This window comes from Ovis aries, unplaced genomic scaffold (assembly GCF_016772045.2).
Source record: "Ovis aries strain OAR_USU_Benz2616 breed Rambouillet unplaced genomic scaffold, ARS-UI_Ramb_v3.0 scaffold_87, whole genome shotgun sequence".
In the NCBI taxonomy this organism is placed as follows: domain Eukaryota; kingdom Metazoa; phylum Chordata; class Mammalia; order Artiodactyla; family Bovidae; genus Ovis; species Ovis aries.
Genome location: NW_024599828.1, coordinates 723,319 through 742,027, shown reverse-complemented (window position 1 = coordinate 742,027; position 18,709 = coordinate 723,319). Strand labels below are relative to the sequence as shown.

Sequence of the window (18,709 nt, the reverse complement as noted above, 5' to 3'; positions counted from 1 at the left end):
TATCACTGGGCTTGTCCTCTAGGGGATTTTTGGGTGAGGTGCTTCATGCAGAGATGGTTCCCTCTTGTTCTCACACCCCAGTCATCAGCTCTCTGCCACATATGCCTGCCCTGTCCTTTCCAGTTCTACTTGGTAAGTGGTGGCCCCAGTGGATCCCTGAGCCATCTCCCTCCTCCAGGGCCCGGAATGCCCCTTCCTTGGCCTCTAATGCTGCTGAGGAGAATGCAATTCATGTATCGGGGGACCCAGGGTACACAGAGCCTTCAGTCTTTCTGAGCTTCCTCCAGGGTTGGAGCTACAAAGTATTTGCTTGGAGCTGCCATGGTTAGGCACCTTTGCAGTGGAAGCATGCGTTCTTTCCTCCTGTACCCCTCTGTACATTCCTCAGCTAAGACAGCAGGGATCAGAGGTTTGTTTCCTTTCAGATTGACTGGTTTGATCTCCTTGCTTTATAAGATACTCTCAAGAATCTTCTCAAGCGCTGCAGTTCAAGAGTTCAATTCTTTGGCATTCACCCTTTCGTATGGCCCAGATCACTCCTCTGTATATGATTACTGGAAATATCATAGCTTTGACAATACAGACCTCTGTAGCAAAGTGAGTCTCGGCTTCTTAACACACAGTGCAGGTTTTTCAAAGCCTTTCTTCCTTCCAAGAAGCAAGTGTCTTTTAATTTGGGGTTGCAGTCAAGGTCCATTGTCATTTTGGAGCTCAAGAAAATAAAATCTGCCACTGTTTCTATGGTTCCCTCATCTATATGCCATAATGTGGTGGGACTGGATGCCATGAATGTTGAGCATATTTTTCAGAATAGTTTTTTGAATGTCGAGTTTTAAGCCAGTTTTTGCATCTCCTCTCCTCATCAAGAGGTTCTTTAGTTCTTCTTTGCTTTCTGCCATTAGGGCAGTGTCATCTTCATATCTGTGGATGTTGATATTTCTCCCAACAATCTTTATTCCAGCTTGGGATTTATGCAGTCCATCATATCGAATGATGTATCCTATATAAATGTTAAATAACAAGAGTGAGAATGTACACCTTGTCACGCTTCTTTCCGAGTTTTAAATCTTTTAGTTGTTCAGTGTCTGATTCTAACTGCAGCTTTTTGACATACGTACAGAATTTCCAGGAGACAGGTAAGCTGACCTGTTACTCCCATTTCCTTAAGTATTTTCCACAGTTTGTTGTGGTCCTTTATATGAAAGGCTTTAGCATAACCAGTGAAGCAGACGGAAATATTTTTGAGGATTCCCTTGCTTTCTCTATGATCCAATGGATGTTGGCAGTTTGATCTCTGGTTCCTCAAACCAGTTTGTACATCTGGAAGTTCTCAGTTCACGTACTGTTGAAGCTTACCTTGAAGGATTTTGAGCATTATCTTGCTAGCAAGTGAGATGAGCACAATTGTGTGATAGGTTGAACATTCTTTGGAATTGCCTTTCTTTTCTTTTTTTTTTTTTTTTTTTTGATTCTTTTGTATGAGTGCATGTTACATTTATCATTTTATTTATTTTTTGTTCCAAACTTTTTTAAAAATTTTTTATTTTTTTAAGTTTTTTATTTTTTTAATTTAAAAATCTTTAATTCTTACATGTGTTCCCAAACATGAACCCCCCCTCCCACCTCCCTCCCCATAACATCTCTCTGGGTCATCCCCATGCACTAGCCCCAAGCATGTTGTATCCTGCGTCAGACATAGACTGGCGATTCAATTCTTACATGATAGTATACATGTTAGAATGCCATTCTCCCAAATCATCCCACCCTCTCCCTCTCCCTCTGAGTCCAAAAGTCCGTTATACACAGCTGTGTCTTTTTTCCTGTCTTGCATACAGGGTCGTCATTGCCATCTTTCTAAATTCCATATATATGTGTTAGTATACTGTATTGGTGATTTTCTTTCTGGCTTACTTCACTCTGTATAATCAGCTCCAGTTTCATCCATCTCATCAGAACTGATTCAAATTGCCTTTCTTTTGGATTGGAATGAAAATTGACCTTTCCCAGCACTGTGTCCATTACTGAGTTTTCTAAATTTGCTGACACATTGAATGCAGCACTTTTGCAGCCTCATTCTTTAGGATTTTTAAATAGCTCAGCTGAAATTCCATCACCTCTCCTTTCATTGCTTGTAGTGATGCTTACTAAGGCCCACTTGACTTCATACTCCAGCATATCTGGCTTTACTTGAGTGACACAGGCACCGTCCCTATCCCGGTCTTTATGACAATTTTTGTACAGTTCTTCTGTGCATTCTTGCCACTTCTTCTTAATCTCATCGGCTTCTGTTAGGTCTTTGACTTTTCTGCCCTTTATTGTGCCCAACCTTGCATGAAGTGTTCCTCTGGTGGCTCCAATTTTCCTGAAGCAATCTATACTCTTTACAATTACAATTTTCCTCTAATTCTTGCAGTGTTCACTTATGAAAACTTTCTTATATCCCCTTGCTATTCTCTGGAAATCTGCATTCCATTTAGTATATCTTTCCCTTTCTCCTTTGCCTTTCACATTTCTTATTTCTCTGCTGGTTTTAAGGCCTCCTCAGGCAATCCCTTTACCTTCTCACATTTGTTTTTCTTGGGGATGGTTTTGGTGACCACCTCCTGTAAAATGTTACAAACCTACATCCATAGATCTTCAGGCTTCCAGACCTAATCCCTTGAATCTATTTTTCATCTCTACTATAAAATCATAAGGTATTTGATTTAGGTCATAGTTGAATGTTCTACTGGTTTTCCTTACTTACTTCAATTAAAGCCTGAATACTGCTTGCTTCTGCCTAAACATTGATGCTAGATCACCACCGACCACTCCCAGTTGCTGTGGAGCAAAACCACACAATTTGAGGACTGTTACCCTGGGTTTGTGCTTGGCTTTCATGTGCTTAGCTGTATGACCTTTACCAAGTCCCTTAACTTCAGTTTTCTCACCTGGTCAATGGGCACAATGATGATAATTCCACCTCCAGATGCATGTGTGCCTGCTAAGAAGAGGTGGCCCTGAGAGGGTTTCCTGGGTTCCTGAGTCTGGAAAAAGTATGAATTGTTTTGCCACCTGGGGAAATGGAAATCTTCTGTTAAGAGGTTATGGCTGCCATCCCCAAGGCTAAATTCTGATTCAATCCGAATGACATCTATCTCTGAACCTGACCCAGAACTCTGACTGAGCCGATGCTTCTGTTTTCTGGGCCCCAACAAGAGCGAATCATTACTGGCTCAGATTGCTCCCTTCCCAGGCTAACCAGTCAGCCTTTTCTTGTCAACTACTTCTAGCCTGAAATCACACTGCAAGGAGAGTTGTAAGGCTGTTGGTCTCTTTTCTATTTCCCACATCTCCAGTGTAGCAAGAAGTTGCTGTTATGGCTACTCGTCATAGCAACAGCTATGGCAACCTGAACCGTCCCGTCTCAGTGTGTTAAATGTAACTGTCCCCATTTGGCCCCTCATGTTTAAATTACCTACAGTTGCCTTAGAAACCTTCCTATGCTTGTTGTTTAACGACCAAATATGTGTGGACTTGATCTAGTTTTCTTTCCCAAGTATGATTCCAACCATGCAATGAAGTAACCAGACATTTAGTCATCTAACTACCCACAGAAATTGACAAAAGCAAACCACCCATCCATTTCTTGCTTGCCCCAAAACAAATTTGAAGTGATCTTCTGAAACAATGTGATACATTGACATGTACACTCCAGAAGGGACACTTTTTCTGGATTCGTTTTACACCTAGTGCCAGATGTCTACAACAAGCCTCACCCTCCAGCACCTGGTCACCTGGTTTTTGCAGACTCAGCCCACTCCAGATCCCTTCAACATCCCTCAGTAAAATCTAGAGAACAAACTCAGTCAAAGCTCTCTCTCCTGCAGAAAACAGTTTGTTTGTTTTTTTAGAGAACAGTTTTTGGTAACACATTCAAATTATTGTGCTCCTTGCCTTGGATTCAAGGACCTGCACCAGAGGATGGGAAGCCTCCCCTTCCAACTAAATCTTTCTCCACTCCAACCAGGACCAGAGCCTTCCCTGGACCCTGTGTCCTGATTGGTATCGTTCAGTTGCTAAGCCATGTCTGACTCTTTGTGATTACATGTTCAGCAACAAAACAGGCCTCCCTGTCTTTCACTATTTCGTGTAGTTTCCTCAAACTCAAGTCCTTTGAGTAGGTGATGCCATCTCAGACTCTCATCTCTCTCCTTTTGCCCACAATCTTTCCCAACATCAGGGTCTCTTCCAAAGAGCTGGGTCTTGACATCATTGGCCTATGTGTTGGAGCTTCATCTTCATCATCAGCCCTTCCATTGAATATTGCTCTACCACTTCCAAAACAAAACTCATGCTTCCAATCACCTAACAATATTGAACATTGATAAAGTTTAATAGAAGTGGGATCTGGTCCTCTGGGAAATCCCAGTACTGCCACCCTGCCTTTCTCTTACCATTCTCTCCACCTGGCATAGAATTGCTTCCCTACAGCTTCTCCAGCTTGAAATGGCCTGCTGATCCAAAATTGTCAGCTATCCAGGACTTGTTCCTTCCTCCTTCCTTAAAGACTTCTGCCTGCTCTCTGTTTGTCCTCTGTACATAAGTTCAGTTCAATCTTTCAGTCATGTCCACTGCTATATCATGGGGTGCAGCATGCCAGGCTTCCCTGTCCATCACCAACTCCCAGACCTTGAACTCATGTTCATCAAGTTGATGATGCCACCCAATAATTTTGTCTTCTGTCTTCTCCTTTGCCTCCTGCTTTTAATCTGTCCCACCATCGGGGTCGTTTTAAATGAGTCAGTTCTACCTATCAATTGGCCAAAATAATAAAGATTCAGCTTCAGCATCGGTCCTTCCAATGAATATTCAGGACTGATTTCCTTTAAGATGGACTGGTTGGATCTCCTTGTAGTCCTAGGGACTCTCAAGAGTCTTATCCAGCACACAGTGCAAAAGCATCAATTCTTTGGTGCTCAGCTTTCTTTACTGTTCAACTCTCTCATCCACTCATGACTTCTGGAAAATCATAGCTTTGACTCTACAGATCTTTGCTTGTAAAGCTATGTCTATGCTTTTTACTATTCTTTCAAGGTTTTTCATAGCTTTTCTTCCAAGGGCCAAGTTTGTTTGTTTTTTTTGTTTTTTTTTTTTTTTTTCCCCCACAGCTGCAGTCACTATCTGTAGTTATTTTGGAGCCCAGGGAAATAAACTCTGTCATGCTTTCATTGTTTTCCATGTATTTTCCGTGAAATAATGGAGCTGGATGCAGTAATCTTAGTTTTTTGATCTGTACGTACTTAATCAAGAACATCCCCAATAAAATGAAATGCAAAAAGGCAAAATGGTTGTCTGATGATGCTTTAGAAATAACTTAGAAAAGAAGAGAAGCAAAAGGCAAAAAGGAAAAGAAACACATACAAATCTGAAAGCCAAGTTCCAAAGATAGCAAGAAGAGATTTTTAAAAAGCCTTCCTAAGTGATCAGTGCATAGATATAGAGGAATAAAATAGAATGGGAAAGACCAGAGATCTGCTCATGAAAATTAGAGGTAGGGAAGGATCGCTTCATGCAAAGATGGGCCAAGTAAAATACAGAAATATCATGGACCTAAGAGAAGCAGAATATATTAAGAAGATGTTGAAAGAATATATAGAAGAACTATACAAAAAGGATATTAATGACCCAGATAACCATGATGGTGTGATCACTCACCTAGAGCTAGACATCCTGAAATTTGAAGTCAAGAGGGCCTTAAAAAGCATCACTACGAGTAAAGCTAGTGGTTTGCAGTTGAGCTATTTCAAATCGTAAAAGATGATGCTGTTAAAGTGCTTACTTAATATGCTAGCAAATTTGGAAACTTCATCAGTGGCCACAGGGTTGGAAATGTTGTTTTCATTGCAATCCCAAAGAAAAGCAATTTCAGAGAATGTCAACTACCACACACTTGTACTCGTCTCACATGCTACCAAAGTAATTTCTCCAAGGAACTCTCCAACAGTACATGAACTGTGAAATCCCATATGTTCAAGCTGGATTTAGAAAAGGTAGAAGAACCAGAGATCAAATTGCCATCATCCATTGGATCATAGAAAAATCAAGAGAATTCCAGAAGTATACCTACTTCTGCTTTGTGGACCATGTAAAAGCCTTTGACAGTGTGGATCACAACAAACTGTGGAAAACTTACTGAGATTGGCATACCAGACCATCTTGCCTGCCTTCTGAGATATCTGTATGCAGGTCAAGAAGCAACAGTTAGAACTGAACATGGAACAGCAGACTGGTTCCAAATCAAGAAAGGAGTTATTAAGGCTGTATATTGTCACCCTGCTTATTTAAATTATAAGCTCCGTACATCATGCAAAATGCCCAACTGGATGAAGCACAAGCTGGAATCATGGTTGCTGGGAGAAATATCAATAACCTCAGATATGCAGAAGAGACTACTCTCATGGCAGAATGTGAAGAGAAATGAATGAGCCTCTTGATGAAAGTGAAAGGGGAGAGTGAAACATCTGGCTTAAATTCCACATTCAAAAAATGAAGATCATTGCATTTCATCTCATCACTTCATGGCAAATAGATGGGGAAACAATGGAAACAGTAAGAGACTTTATTTTTAGGGGTTCCAAAATCACTGCAGATGATGATTGCAGCCATGAAATTAAAAGATGCTTGCTTGTTTGAAGAAAAGTTATGACAAGCCTAGCGCATTTTTAAAAGCAAAGACATTACTTTGCTGAAAAAGTTCAGTATAATCAAAGCTATTTTTCCAGTTGTCATGTATCGATGTGACAGTTGGAGCATAAAGAATGGTAATGACGAATTGAAGGTTTTGAACTGTGGTGTTGGACAAGAATCTTCAGAGTCCCTTGGTCTACCAGGAGATCCAACAAGTCCATACTAAAGGAAATCAATCCTGAATATTCATTGGAAGGACAGATGCTGAAGCTGAAACTCCAATACTTTGGCCAACTGATGTGAAGAACGTACTCATTAGAAAAGACCCTATTGCTGGGAAAGATTGATGGCAGGAGGAGAAGAGGATGACAGAGGATGAGATGGTTGGATGGCATCACCAACTCGATGACATGAGTTTGAGCAAGATCCAGGATTTGGTGATGGGCAGAGAAGCCTGGTGTGCTGCAGCTCATAGGGTTGCAAAGAGTTAAACATGACTGAGAGACTGAACTGAACTGAACATACCCCTTAGCAAATGCTATTTGTAACTGTCAGGTTTCTCCAGCAAGACGGGGCTACCCGAAGTCCCATATCCATAGTTAGTCTGCACCCATGCACAGAAGTCACTGCCTAGCATTCACAAGGCATTCAGTGAGTTCTAATTGCAGGGGCACCTCCATTTTGCTAGACGTAGAGGAGCAAAGGACATATTTATTCTCCTGTCTCAAACAACTTGAAAATAGAAGAGATAAATGAAAGAGCAGTTTTTTACATCCAATGTCAGGCAGCAGAGAATGGATTCCTGAGGCAGGGAGCAAGTAAGGTGAGTTCTATAATTGCCCCAACTCTAGAAATAGTTTCCAACACAAAAATGGAAGGGCTATCTAGGCAGAGACAAACGGTCTCCCAAGAGGAAGGTTTTGAGACTCTAGATAATTAGAGTTCACCAGAGAGAGCTACACACAGATAACTGTGCAAGTCTACATGTGATACCCTTCCAGTTTACAGCAGAGAATTAATAGTACTGGTCAGGATTAAAGAAAACAATCCTTGAGTCTCAAATTGCACCAAGTCTAATGGTGTCCTCACCCACCAGCATGGAAATTACTCATAATTCCCATGACATCAGTATAGCCCTGAAGACAATATTGCCTTACTACTGGGGAGTGGTAAACCTGATCTAAAGGCTGGTCTTATATTAGCTAAAAAACCTGAATAGCCAGCCCTCAATAAATACAATTGTTTCCAAGAAATTAACAGTGTCTGCAAACAGTGCCATAAATAATTTTTTTTAAAATTAAGCATATCCAGCATCCAAAGGGTAAAAATTGCCATATCCAATATATAACTTAAAATTTCCATATCAATTGTGAAAATATTTGTCCTATCAATCAACATATTGTAAATTAATTATCCTCTAATTAAGATAAATAAATAAATTTAAAAAGAAAAAAAAATTTCCAATGTGTAAAGAAGCAAGAAAATATCCAAATGAGGGGAAAATCAATTACTAAAAACACTGTTAAAATATACATTACATTATTAGGAGGGAAGAACATTAGAATGCTTCCTAGAATAATAATCTAAAGTCATGAAGCTGAAGAATATTGAGTATGTTAAATAGAGACATGGAAAATAGGAATGAAAAGCCTGTGGGAGACAATTAGTTGTGCATCACAAAGATTTGAAACAACTTTAAGAATACTGAAATATATGTAAATGGAATCCCACAGGAAGTGAAAGAAGGAGAATAGAGAAAAGAACTTCATAATTCCTGGCTGAAAATTTTCCAGATATGATGAAAGCTTTAAACCCATTAACATAGAAGTTCAATTAATTCAAGGACAAGAAACAGGACGACTATGCAAAGGTGCATGATAATTCATTGTTTAAAACAATTAACAAAAGAAATGTAACCTGAAGGAAACTCAGACACAATAGAACAAAAATTGGAAAGACAGCTGATTAGGCATGTGGAACAATATTAGCCAGAGGACACTGGCACCACATCTTAAAATGCTGAGAGAAATATAATTGACTCAGAATTCTACCGCCAAGAAAATACATATCAAAAACAAGATAAAATACTTTCTCAGACGTTCAGCAAATGTGATACTGCATCACAACCAACAACCAATGTAACAATAAATGATTTTACCTGGCCTCAAACGTGAGATCTCCGTAATTCTAGCCATCTCAGTCCTTCAAAAGACCTTGATAAGGACAAATATTAAAGTAGAAATAGTCATTGTTTTTCTACTCACTGCAAGAAAGTATTGCCAACTCCTCAGTTCTGGAGGTTGCAATGCTGGTGGAATAGATGGAGAAGTGAACAGAAATAAGGAAGGTGAGACAGGTAGGTCAGAATGTGAGGTAACAAAGACAAGGATATTTAGAAGCTGAAATTGAGAGAGATTTTGGACCTGAGTTGGAAAAGCAGTTTACAAACCAAATTGGGTCATGTGGTGTGTATAATCCTCACTTTAGTCCTTAGAAGATCTCTACTGACCAGTCTGCCTCTTTTTTCCTGGAGCACAGTTCAGATCTATCTAGCTGTTTCTCATTGCTGTTCCTTTCTCCTGGCTTCCACACTGTGCCCAGCCATTCAGCCTTATCCATTCAGAAAAAGTTTGTTCTTTTAGGCAGGCGATGCAGGCTATCTACAAAATGATCTATTCTCTGCTTCTCTTTCAAAACTGAAAATAGTTTGTTATATAACCATGAGCCCAGTAACTACAGGACTGCATTTCCTACCCAGCCAGGCTCTTAGTCATGACTGCTGAATGAGATACAAGCAGATCTTTAAGAGGGATTTCTTTAAAGACGTCTTTCAAAGACCGGATTTAGCTGAGAGATGGGACTCTTCCTTTCCCTACTTTTTTCCTAACTGTTGTTTGGATTTTAGTTGTGATGGCTGGATCTCCTGCAGTTGTATTGGACAATCATGTAACCAAGGAGATGGATACCACCCAAGCTGTGGCTGGCTCACCTCCAGCTTTGTTTCAGTGGGAGAGAAAAATCAGGTTTATCTTGCTAAAGTTATAGTTCTTTTAGTTTTTTGCAATGTGCATCCAAACATAATCCTGATACTGCTATGTGTTTAATATGATATAGCCTTATTATTTTGTTCGGTTTAGTGAATAAATTAATGTTTTACATTTCTCTAACTTTTTATTTTATAAATCGATTTATCAACCATTATACCTAAATTGTATAAATGCAAAATTATGATTATAAGCATGCTTTCTTTTAGATTTTGAATTTTTATACTTTCTTATCTTCTTTCCTTTCTTGTTTTCTCCATATTGGTACAGCTTGGATCATGTCTTCTCTTATAAGCTCATCTATATCCATATCTGCAGGCCAAAACAGACCAAGAGCTCTGTGGGGAGAACCAAACAAGAATGAATACAGGGATATGAATGAAGGGTGGTGGCCCTGGTTTCTCCTCATGACTGTTCTGAAGTAGGATCACATTCCCCTGCCCTTCTGTATGCCCACAACCCCCATTTTTTCCATGAACATGGAAGATACTTTGGCCAGTGGAATTTGAGTAGAGGTGATATGTCACTTCCATACTGAAGTATTATTTTCTGTCCCACTAGCTGGAATGCAGATGTAATGACAGCACCTGGAGCAGCCACGTTAGACCAGAAGTAAGTAGCACAGGTTGAAGATATGACAAGAAAGAAGTACCCTCATCTCTGTGGAGAGACCTACACTAACATTATATGAAAGAGAGTTGAAATGGTATTGTATTTAAGATAATGTTATTTAGGATTTGATTACAGTCATTGAACCTGTCACCGAACACTCATAACAGAATAACTGAACTTTGTGTTAGCCTTGTCTTGACATTAGGGTCTGAATGAGACAGTACCTACTGATATATACTTAGAAGTGAGTCAAGTGACAGCCCTGCCCTCTGGAAGCTGTGCTCTAGTGTGGGATTCAGAAACTGAAGAAAGAACTAACCATATGGCAGGACAGCTTCAAGATCCTTTAGGATCCATTGGGAGGGGAACTTCAATCAGTCCTGAACTCAGGATGTGGCTTGAAGCAGGGACAGTCCTCTCTCATTCTCCTCATAAATAGGCCATGGTGCCAAGTTTCATGTAAAGGTGATTTATTTCAAATTCCTTCCAGAGGGTTTTCCCTTCTGAGCCAGTGCTTAAGATATGCGTTTGAGACCTTGTTTGGGAAGATGGCAAATGGCCCAGGGTGACTAATCCAGTAGGCCAAAACTATTGAGCCTGAGTGCCCTAGAGACTGATCTACATCAGGAGAAGCACAGAATTGAAAAGCCAGTGCACTGCAATTACAGAGTAGCCCCTGCTCGCTGCAAATAGAGAAGACCTGAGCAGCAAAGAAGACATCTTGCAGCCAAAACTTAAAAAAAAAAAAAAAAATCTGGCAGAGAATCCAGTGAGGTCTCAGGGAAAGCAGGGCATGAAAAAGGATGAAACCAGTCTGGGTCTGATATCATGAAAGTCATGGAGAGGGAAGCAAGAGCCTGTTTTCACAGGGAACTTGGGATGTAAGTTGTGCCTCAAATGTGCCCCAATCCTAGTGAGCTGGGATTTCACTCTCCCACTAGCACCACTCTCTCATCCTTCAACTAATACCCAGCTAGTGTCTCCAAGCCCTTGTATTAGATCCTCCAAAGACAAATAAAAGGTGACCCTAGAAACAAAAGACTCCAAAGCTCAGGAAAATGCAACTTCAGAAAATGTCCTGATTTCTGCACCCGTTCCGCCATGTCCAGCATCATATCTGAAATCCTGAAAGTCTAAATAAATCCATGGGTCTCTACATGTAAGCATTAAAAAAAAAAATCAGCTTTTAATCTATATAATAGTGTAGGTGATTTACAGCATTGTATTAATATTAGCTGTATTAGAAATTAATCAGCTTTTAATCTATATAGTAGTATATTTGATTTATAGCATGATAACAATATTTGTTCTATGAGAAATTAATCACCTTATACAGACATGTATCCATTCTTTCCTAGATTCTTTTCCCATACAGGATATTACAGACTACTGAGTAGAATTCCCATGCTGTAGAGTAGGTCTGTGTTGATTATCTATTAAATAAAGTAGTATACATATATTAATCTCAAACTCTCCATTTATCCCTCTCCCACCTTTCCACATTGGTAACTATAATTATTGTTTAGATGGAGGGAAGTGACTAGGCACTTTTTGGTTCAGGGTCAGTGCTTGTGAGAGTGGAGTGGCCAGGGAAAGCAAGCCTGAGAAAGACTCATTTGAGATGATGCTAAATGTTGAGAAGGACATGGGCATGCAAAAATCTGGGAGAAAAACATTCTAAATGTGGAAAATAGCCCCTGCTAAGGACCAATTTCAGCAATACGTGAACCGTGAACTCCCTGATGTTCAAGCTGGTTTTATAAAAGGCAGAGGAACCAGAGATCAAATTGCCAACATCCGCTGGATCATGGAAAAATCAAGAGAGTTCCAGAAAAACATTGATTTCTGCTTTATTGACTATGCCAAAGCATTTGACTATGTGGATCACCAAAAACTGTGGAAAATTCTGAAAGAGATGGGAATACCAGACCACCTAACCTGCCACTTGAGAAATCTGTATGCAGGCCAGAAAGCAACAGTTAGAACTGGACATGGAACAACAGACTGGCTCCTAATAGGAAAAGGAGTACATCAAGGCTGTATATTGTCACCCTGCTTATTTAACTCATATGCAGAAGACATCATGAAAAATGCTGGACTGGAAGAAACACAAGCTGGAATCAAGTTTGCCGGGAGAAATATCAATCACCTCAGATATGCAAATGACACCACCCTCAGGGAAGAACGTGAAGAGGAGCTAAAAAGCCTCTTTATGAAAGTGAAAGAGGAGACTGAAAAAGTTGGCTTAAAGCTCAACATTCAGAAAACGAAGATCATGGCATCTGGTCCCATCACTTCATGGGAAATAGATGGGGAAACAGTAGAAACAGTGTCAGACTTTATTTTGGGGGGCTCAAATTCACTGCAGATGGTGACTGCAGCCATGAAATTAAAAGACACTTACTCCTTGGAAGAAAAGTTATGACCAACCTAGATAGTATATTCAAAAGCAGAGACATTACTTTGCCGACTAAGGTCTGTCTAGTCATGACTATGGTTTTTCCCGTGGTCATGTATGGATGTGAGAGTTGGACTGTGAAGAAGGCTGAGCACCGAAGAAATGATGTATTTGAACTGTGGTGTTGGAGAAGACTCTTGAGAGTCCCTTAGACTGCAAGGAGATCCAACCAGTGTATTCTGAAGATCAATCCTGGGATTTCTTTGGAAGGAATAATGCTAAAGCTGAAGCTCCAGTACTTAGGACAACTCATGCGAAGAGTTGACTCATTGGAAAAGACTCTGATGCTGGGAGGGATTGGGGCAGGAGGAGAAGGGGACTACGGAGGATGAGATGGCTGGATGGCATCACGGACTCGATGGACGTGAGTCTGAGTGAACTCCGGGAGATGGTGTTGGACAGGGAGGCCTGGCGTGCTGCGATTCATGGGGTCGCAAAGAGTCGGACACGACTGAGCGACTGAACTGAACTGAACTGAAGGACCAGTGTAACCAAGTTTAATGAATGGCTACTGTTCCACTGCCAATCTTCCTTCCATCCTTGGACTAAGTCTACAGGTCAACCACCATGACCTCATCCCATGCTTCAGTTGTGAGTTAGCAGCAATGAGCCATGTCAGCCTTCCCAAGAAGGGAGAACCTGGGTTATCACGAGTCTGAATGTGCTCTGGACTCAGGGATGTGTTCACAAACTGATTATCACCAGAAGCATCAGATGCCATGGGCACCACCAATGCCTCTGACTATCTCCATGTACTTGTTCTCAGAACTAGAAATGCAAAGTAACTGATAGAGCAAAGAAACAAATAATGCCTCTTGTTTCATCTTGCCCTGTGTGATTCTCATGCCCCTTTAACCACACTGCTCTCTGACCAAAAATTATTTCCTCTTTTGCTTCTTCAAAGGTGGCTTGTGAGTAACATCAGCACCTGACTATGAAGCCTGGTGGCTGGAACTCAACTCACAGTAAGCTGGGACCCAGAGATGCCCAGCCTTGTCCTGAGTTTCTGTCCTTGTTCTCCAACCAGATTCATAAAGTAAAGTTCCTAAGAAACATAAGGGTAATGGTAATTCTCTCAAGGCCTTTGAATCTCCAGGGTCTATTTGGGGCATCAAAGAGAGAACATGTTCCCCTGCATCCAAGCTAGTCTCAGACCTCAGCCTCCCTCAGCCAGGGGTTCCCTGAGGAAACATAAGACACTTATCTAAGTTGTCAGAAGGCTGAGAAAAGAATGCTTCTCACTGTGAATGCAGGTTCATGTTATCCAGTCACCCAAATGTGTGTGTTGTCTAAATGAGGAGGGGTAGCTCCGGGGATTCTAAGTTTGGAGTGAATCAGTCACCACCTGCACGACGACCTTCTTGGGTCACTACAGCTGGGGCTCTCTGCTGTGCATGGAACCCAGAAGAAACAGCATGCAGTGTTGCTTTCCTGCTGCTACAAGAAAGTAGGTCTGCTGATAAATTCAGAACCAGACTTGAGGGGCAACGAGAAAGGAATTTCCATTCTCGTGCCTGCATATATCTGAGAGCTGCCCAGCAGTGGGTGCTATGGAGTTTTCTCTCATCTTTCCCTTCCTGGAAGTCTCCTAGTCTGAGAACCAGAGTTCCTGGGTCCCAAGTCTTCACTAACGTACCTGCAGCTTTAGAGTGAGTCATACAACCCAGGGTTCAATTTCCCATCTCTTGGATGAGGAAGACTGGACTTGCTCCAGAACACATGTTCCAGGCTGAAGCTCAGTGCCAATCAGTGGACAAGAGACTCAGAGGTGTTTATTGCTGAGGATGCTGAGGCTGCCTCTTTGGGTAGCAGCCTGTTACTGTCTGGTGATGTTCATGGGTCCTGGGATCAGAACTGGTAGTGGTAGATCACTTGGCACACAACTGCTATGACACCGACGACCTTAGAGGCCTTGCTCAGAGGAACTTACCATCATTTAGGTTCTGTGGGATGAGATCAGGTACTTAAAAGTCAGAAGTCACCCATGGGGACGTTTGTAGATTCCTCAACAGAAACCCAAATTAGGCTGATGAATCATCTCTGCCAAAAGACTCGGGGAACTAGATATGCCAGGACTCTTCAACAAGTTTTGTAGTATTTTAGATACTATTTAAAGTAGGTCACCTTTTGGATGACCTGACATTTGCTCTCTGGCTTGGGATGATATCCACACTTAGAGCGGAATCAAAGGGCTCTGGGGGAGGTGTCCCTCTCCCTGTGACTCAGCTCTCTCCCCTCCACATCTGGAGCAAGAATTCCAGCAGGAAGCACGTGACCTCCAAGTTTAATCAGAAGACTCAGGTAGGTCTGGCCCTCAGTTAGACACCATTCTTTTCCCAGTGCTTCTTTCTTCCCTCCTGCTTCCTGTGCAAGCTGCCCCCCTCCTGGTTCCTGGGTTCTGAATTCCTCCTCCTTTCTCTTGCAAATATCCGTGAAGTCCCACTTGTGGCTTCCACTCTACTCAGGCCCAATCTCTCACATGCAGATGGCACTACAGAAGGGAAAACCAAAGACGGGTCTGCCCAGTTCACTCTTTCTAAAAATGCCCACATTCTTTCTGCTTCTAGACCCTGTCCTGAATCACTAACATCTCCAGCTAGTTGACTCAGCTTAGCAGGGTAATGAAGATGCAGATGGCGGGGAGGGGGGGCGGGGGGGGGATGGTAAGTTTGTAAGGTGTGGGGGATGGTTTTCGATCACAAGAGATGAGCTGGAGTAAGGAGAATGTGGTCCTCCAATCACTCATTCACTGGGGACCTTCCTGAATCTGCTGTCTTGTACTCCTTAGGTTATCTCTAAGATAGAAATTTCAAAATGGACTTTCTATAAACTTAGTACAAAATTATTTCAAACAAAACAAATATAATATAGAAAGAGTGTCATAAAGGCTATATTTTATCATTTTGGCATCAATAAGGACAAAACTAACCTCTTAGTTCCACCAGTTGTCATTGACTGGAGACCTTGCAACATCAAGGCCAATTGAGTTCCCAGTGAAGACATTCTTGACTTGCATCAGTCTTTCTCTTCTTGCTATCTTCTCACATGCGGTGGTTGAAGGGAAGGAGGAAGAAGGAGAAAAAGAGAGAAAAATAGGGAGAGGCTAATCCCATCATGAGGGACCACCATCAAAACCCATGTCAACCTTGGTACCTCCAAACATCCTGCTTCCTAATACCATCACATTGGGAGTCTTGGGTGGACACAATTCAACCCATAGCAGCTACAAAGATCTGTTTTTAAATCAAGACAGACACTCATTTCATTGTTTCTTTTACTTCTTATTCATTTTTCTTGAAGTATTTTAGGGACTAGATGAACAATTCAAAAAATGTACATAATGAGTATTTGGGGTTAAATAATGGGATGTTAAAAAATGCACTTTGTTCCCAATAAAATTAACATATAATATCCAGTCCATGTACAAATTTTCCTGATGCTCAAAAAGAGGTTTTCACAATTTATTGAAAGAATGCAGTCATATGTTGCACTTGGTTGTTCTCTTTTAAGATGAAATAACTGTTCCTCTACCAATTTTAATGACATTCATTTGTTCAGAAACTGGGTGGTAGCAGGGTGGATTGTCTTACAGAGTGTCCCGCTATTGGGTTTAGAGCAAGAGTCCGTAATACCAGCACAGTGGGTCAGGACACCGTACCAGTCCTTGGTCCACAGAAGGAGGTGAGCTGCAGGCCAGTGAGTGAGGCTTCATCTGTATTATAGCCACTCCCCATCACTCTCTCCTCATCCCCAGAATCGACAGTCTAGCTTGTTTTCCATAAATGTTTGTAGTTACATAACCTATGCTTAATAGAAACAAAAACAGCATAAATATTGGTGATTATTTTCCTTTATCAGCACTCAGAATGGTGAGGTGGTGCCCTTGCAATCTATCACAGAGTAAGAAGATGTTGCCTATTAACATTTGGACACATTTGGCCAGCTTAAAATTTAATATTAAAAAAAAAAATTAAGATCATGGGATCCAGCCTCATCCTTCATGGTAAACAGAAGAAGAAAAGGTGGAAGCAGTGACAGATTTCTTCATATTACCTTCTAAAACCACTGTGGATGGTGCCTGCAGCCATGAAATCAGAGGACGTTTGCTTCTTGGCAGGAAAGTTATGAGAAACATAAACAATGTGTTGAGAAGCAGAAACATCACTCTGCCCAACAAACTGGTAAATGTTTGGCCTTTTCATTTGGATTCTTCAGTTTTCTGTCCAGTCCCCATTGGGCTTCGAAGTGCCTTAGCTTTCTGGTCCTTCACGATTCCCAAGATTATTTTGTTCGTTTCTTTACACAGTCCTGAAATCAGCCATCTCTTTAAGAATCCATGCATCGTTGGATGGGAAATGCATTTAGATGATACATGATAGACCTCAGAATAGTTACTGTCATCAAGTTGTCATTGCATGTAGGCTTTACACTGGTCAGAGTAGGAAGTACACATTTTCTTAAAAAATAAAGTAAAAAGGAATATAATCAGTTGGTACAAACTTATGCTTTCAGTTCAAGATTTAAGACAACAGAGTTCGAATTAAACTACTTTCGGTTACCTGTGAACCTCTTTTTCTAGCCACTGAAAGGCATACTTCAGAACATTAGTTTTAATTATCATTTTTCTTTTACCTGTTAACATGCATATGATTCTTTCACAATAACAGAAGTTGTGAGGAACAATTAGTTGTTGAATAAAGTTTCAGATTTCTTTCCTGTTTTTCTTTTGATTTTCTTTGGTTTTGTTTTGGACGGGCAGTATTTTTGTTTTTCCTTAAAAGATATTCCACTCTGAATATAGTCATAATTCTGAATTTTAAAGCTATTTAAGTAATGTGTTCTTATGGGCAGCTAGTCACCAACTTGCTGCAATTAGATTTTTCAGTCTCTTTGTTCTCAATTTGTTCAGTTCAGTTCTGTCCTTTCCATGGTGTCCGTCTCTTTGCAACGTCATGGACTGCAAAATGCCAGGCTTCCGTATCCATCACCAACTCTCGGAGCTTACTCAAGCTCATGTCCATAAACTTGGTGATGCCATCCAACCATCTCATTCTGTCTTCCACTTCTCTTCCTGCCTTCAAGCTTTCCTAACATCAGGACTTTTTCCAATGAGTCAGGTGTTCCTATCAGGTGGGCAAATAATTGGAGCTTCAGCTTCAGCATCAGTCTTTCCAGTGAATATTTAGGACTGATTTTTTTTTTTTTTTAGGATGGACGCTTTGATCTCCTTGCAGTCCAAGGGACTCTCAAGAGTCTTCTCCAAAAGCATAGTTCAAAGGGCACATATGTGTGTCATTTTTCAGTGATGTCACTTTCCCCCTGTTGGGATTTAACCACCAGAACTGAATTTAAACAACATGCAAAAATGAGGATTAAGTCACAGTGCCCTATCTAAACACACCTGGCAAAAGGAGAGGTTCCTGTTGTATTCAGAGGACAGGCATGGATAGATCTCATGCAGGAATAGGCCCTGGAGGGTTGACTGAGTCATTAAACATGATTGTCATTACTTTGGCTGACACAGTAGTTTTGTCTTCTTTGATTGGGAAGACATTTCAAAATTATTTTTTGTATGTTTGGTTTGGCAGATGAAATTTTTCATTACATAGACCCTATGGGGAAATTATATCAGATATATATCATTTGTCTTCAGCAGTTAAATTTTGTTGGTTTGCATGTCTCGGATGATCTTTCTTTATAAATAGAAAGGAAACACACATGTTCAGTATGCATTCCATCTCTTTGTAAATCAACTAATGTGAATTAAATTCCTCTCTGACCCCAGTGCACTCCCAACTCTAGGCGAGAAATAAAGACCTGCAGAGACTGAAGCCTGATTCCAGCACATCGCTGTGGAGATGTCTTTCCCACTGTTTTTTGGGGGAAAAAAATTAATTGCTAACATTAAAATAAGTAAATTATACAT

At 40.8% G+C, this 18,709-nt stretch overlaps 1 protein-coding gene across 1 annotated transcript in view; it reads left to right on the top strand.

The window, feature by feature from the left end:
• Window positions 1-18,709, top strand: part of PAG3 (pregnancy-associated glycoprotein 3) — a 928,325-nt gene that overhangs the window by 558,668 nt on the left and 350,948 nt on the right.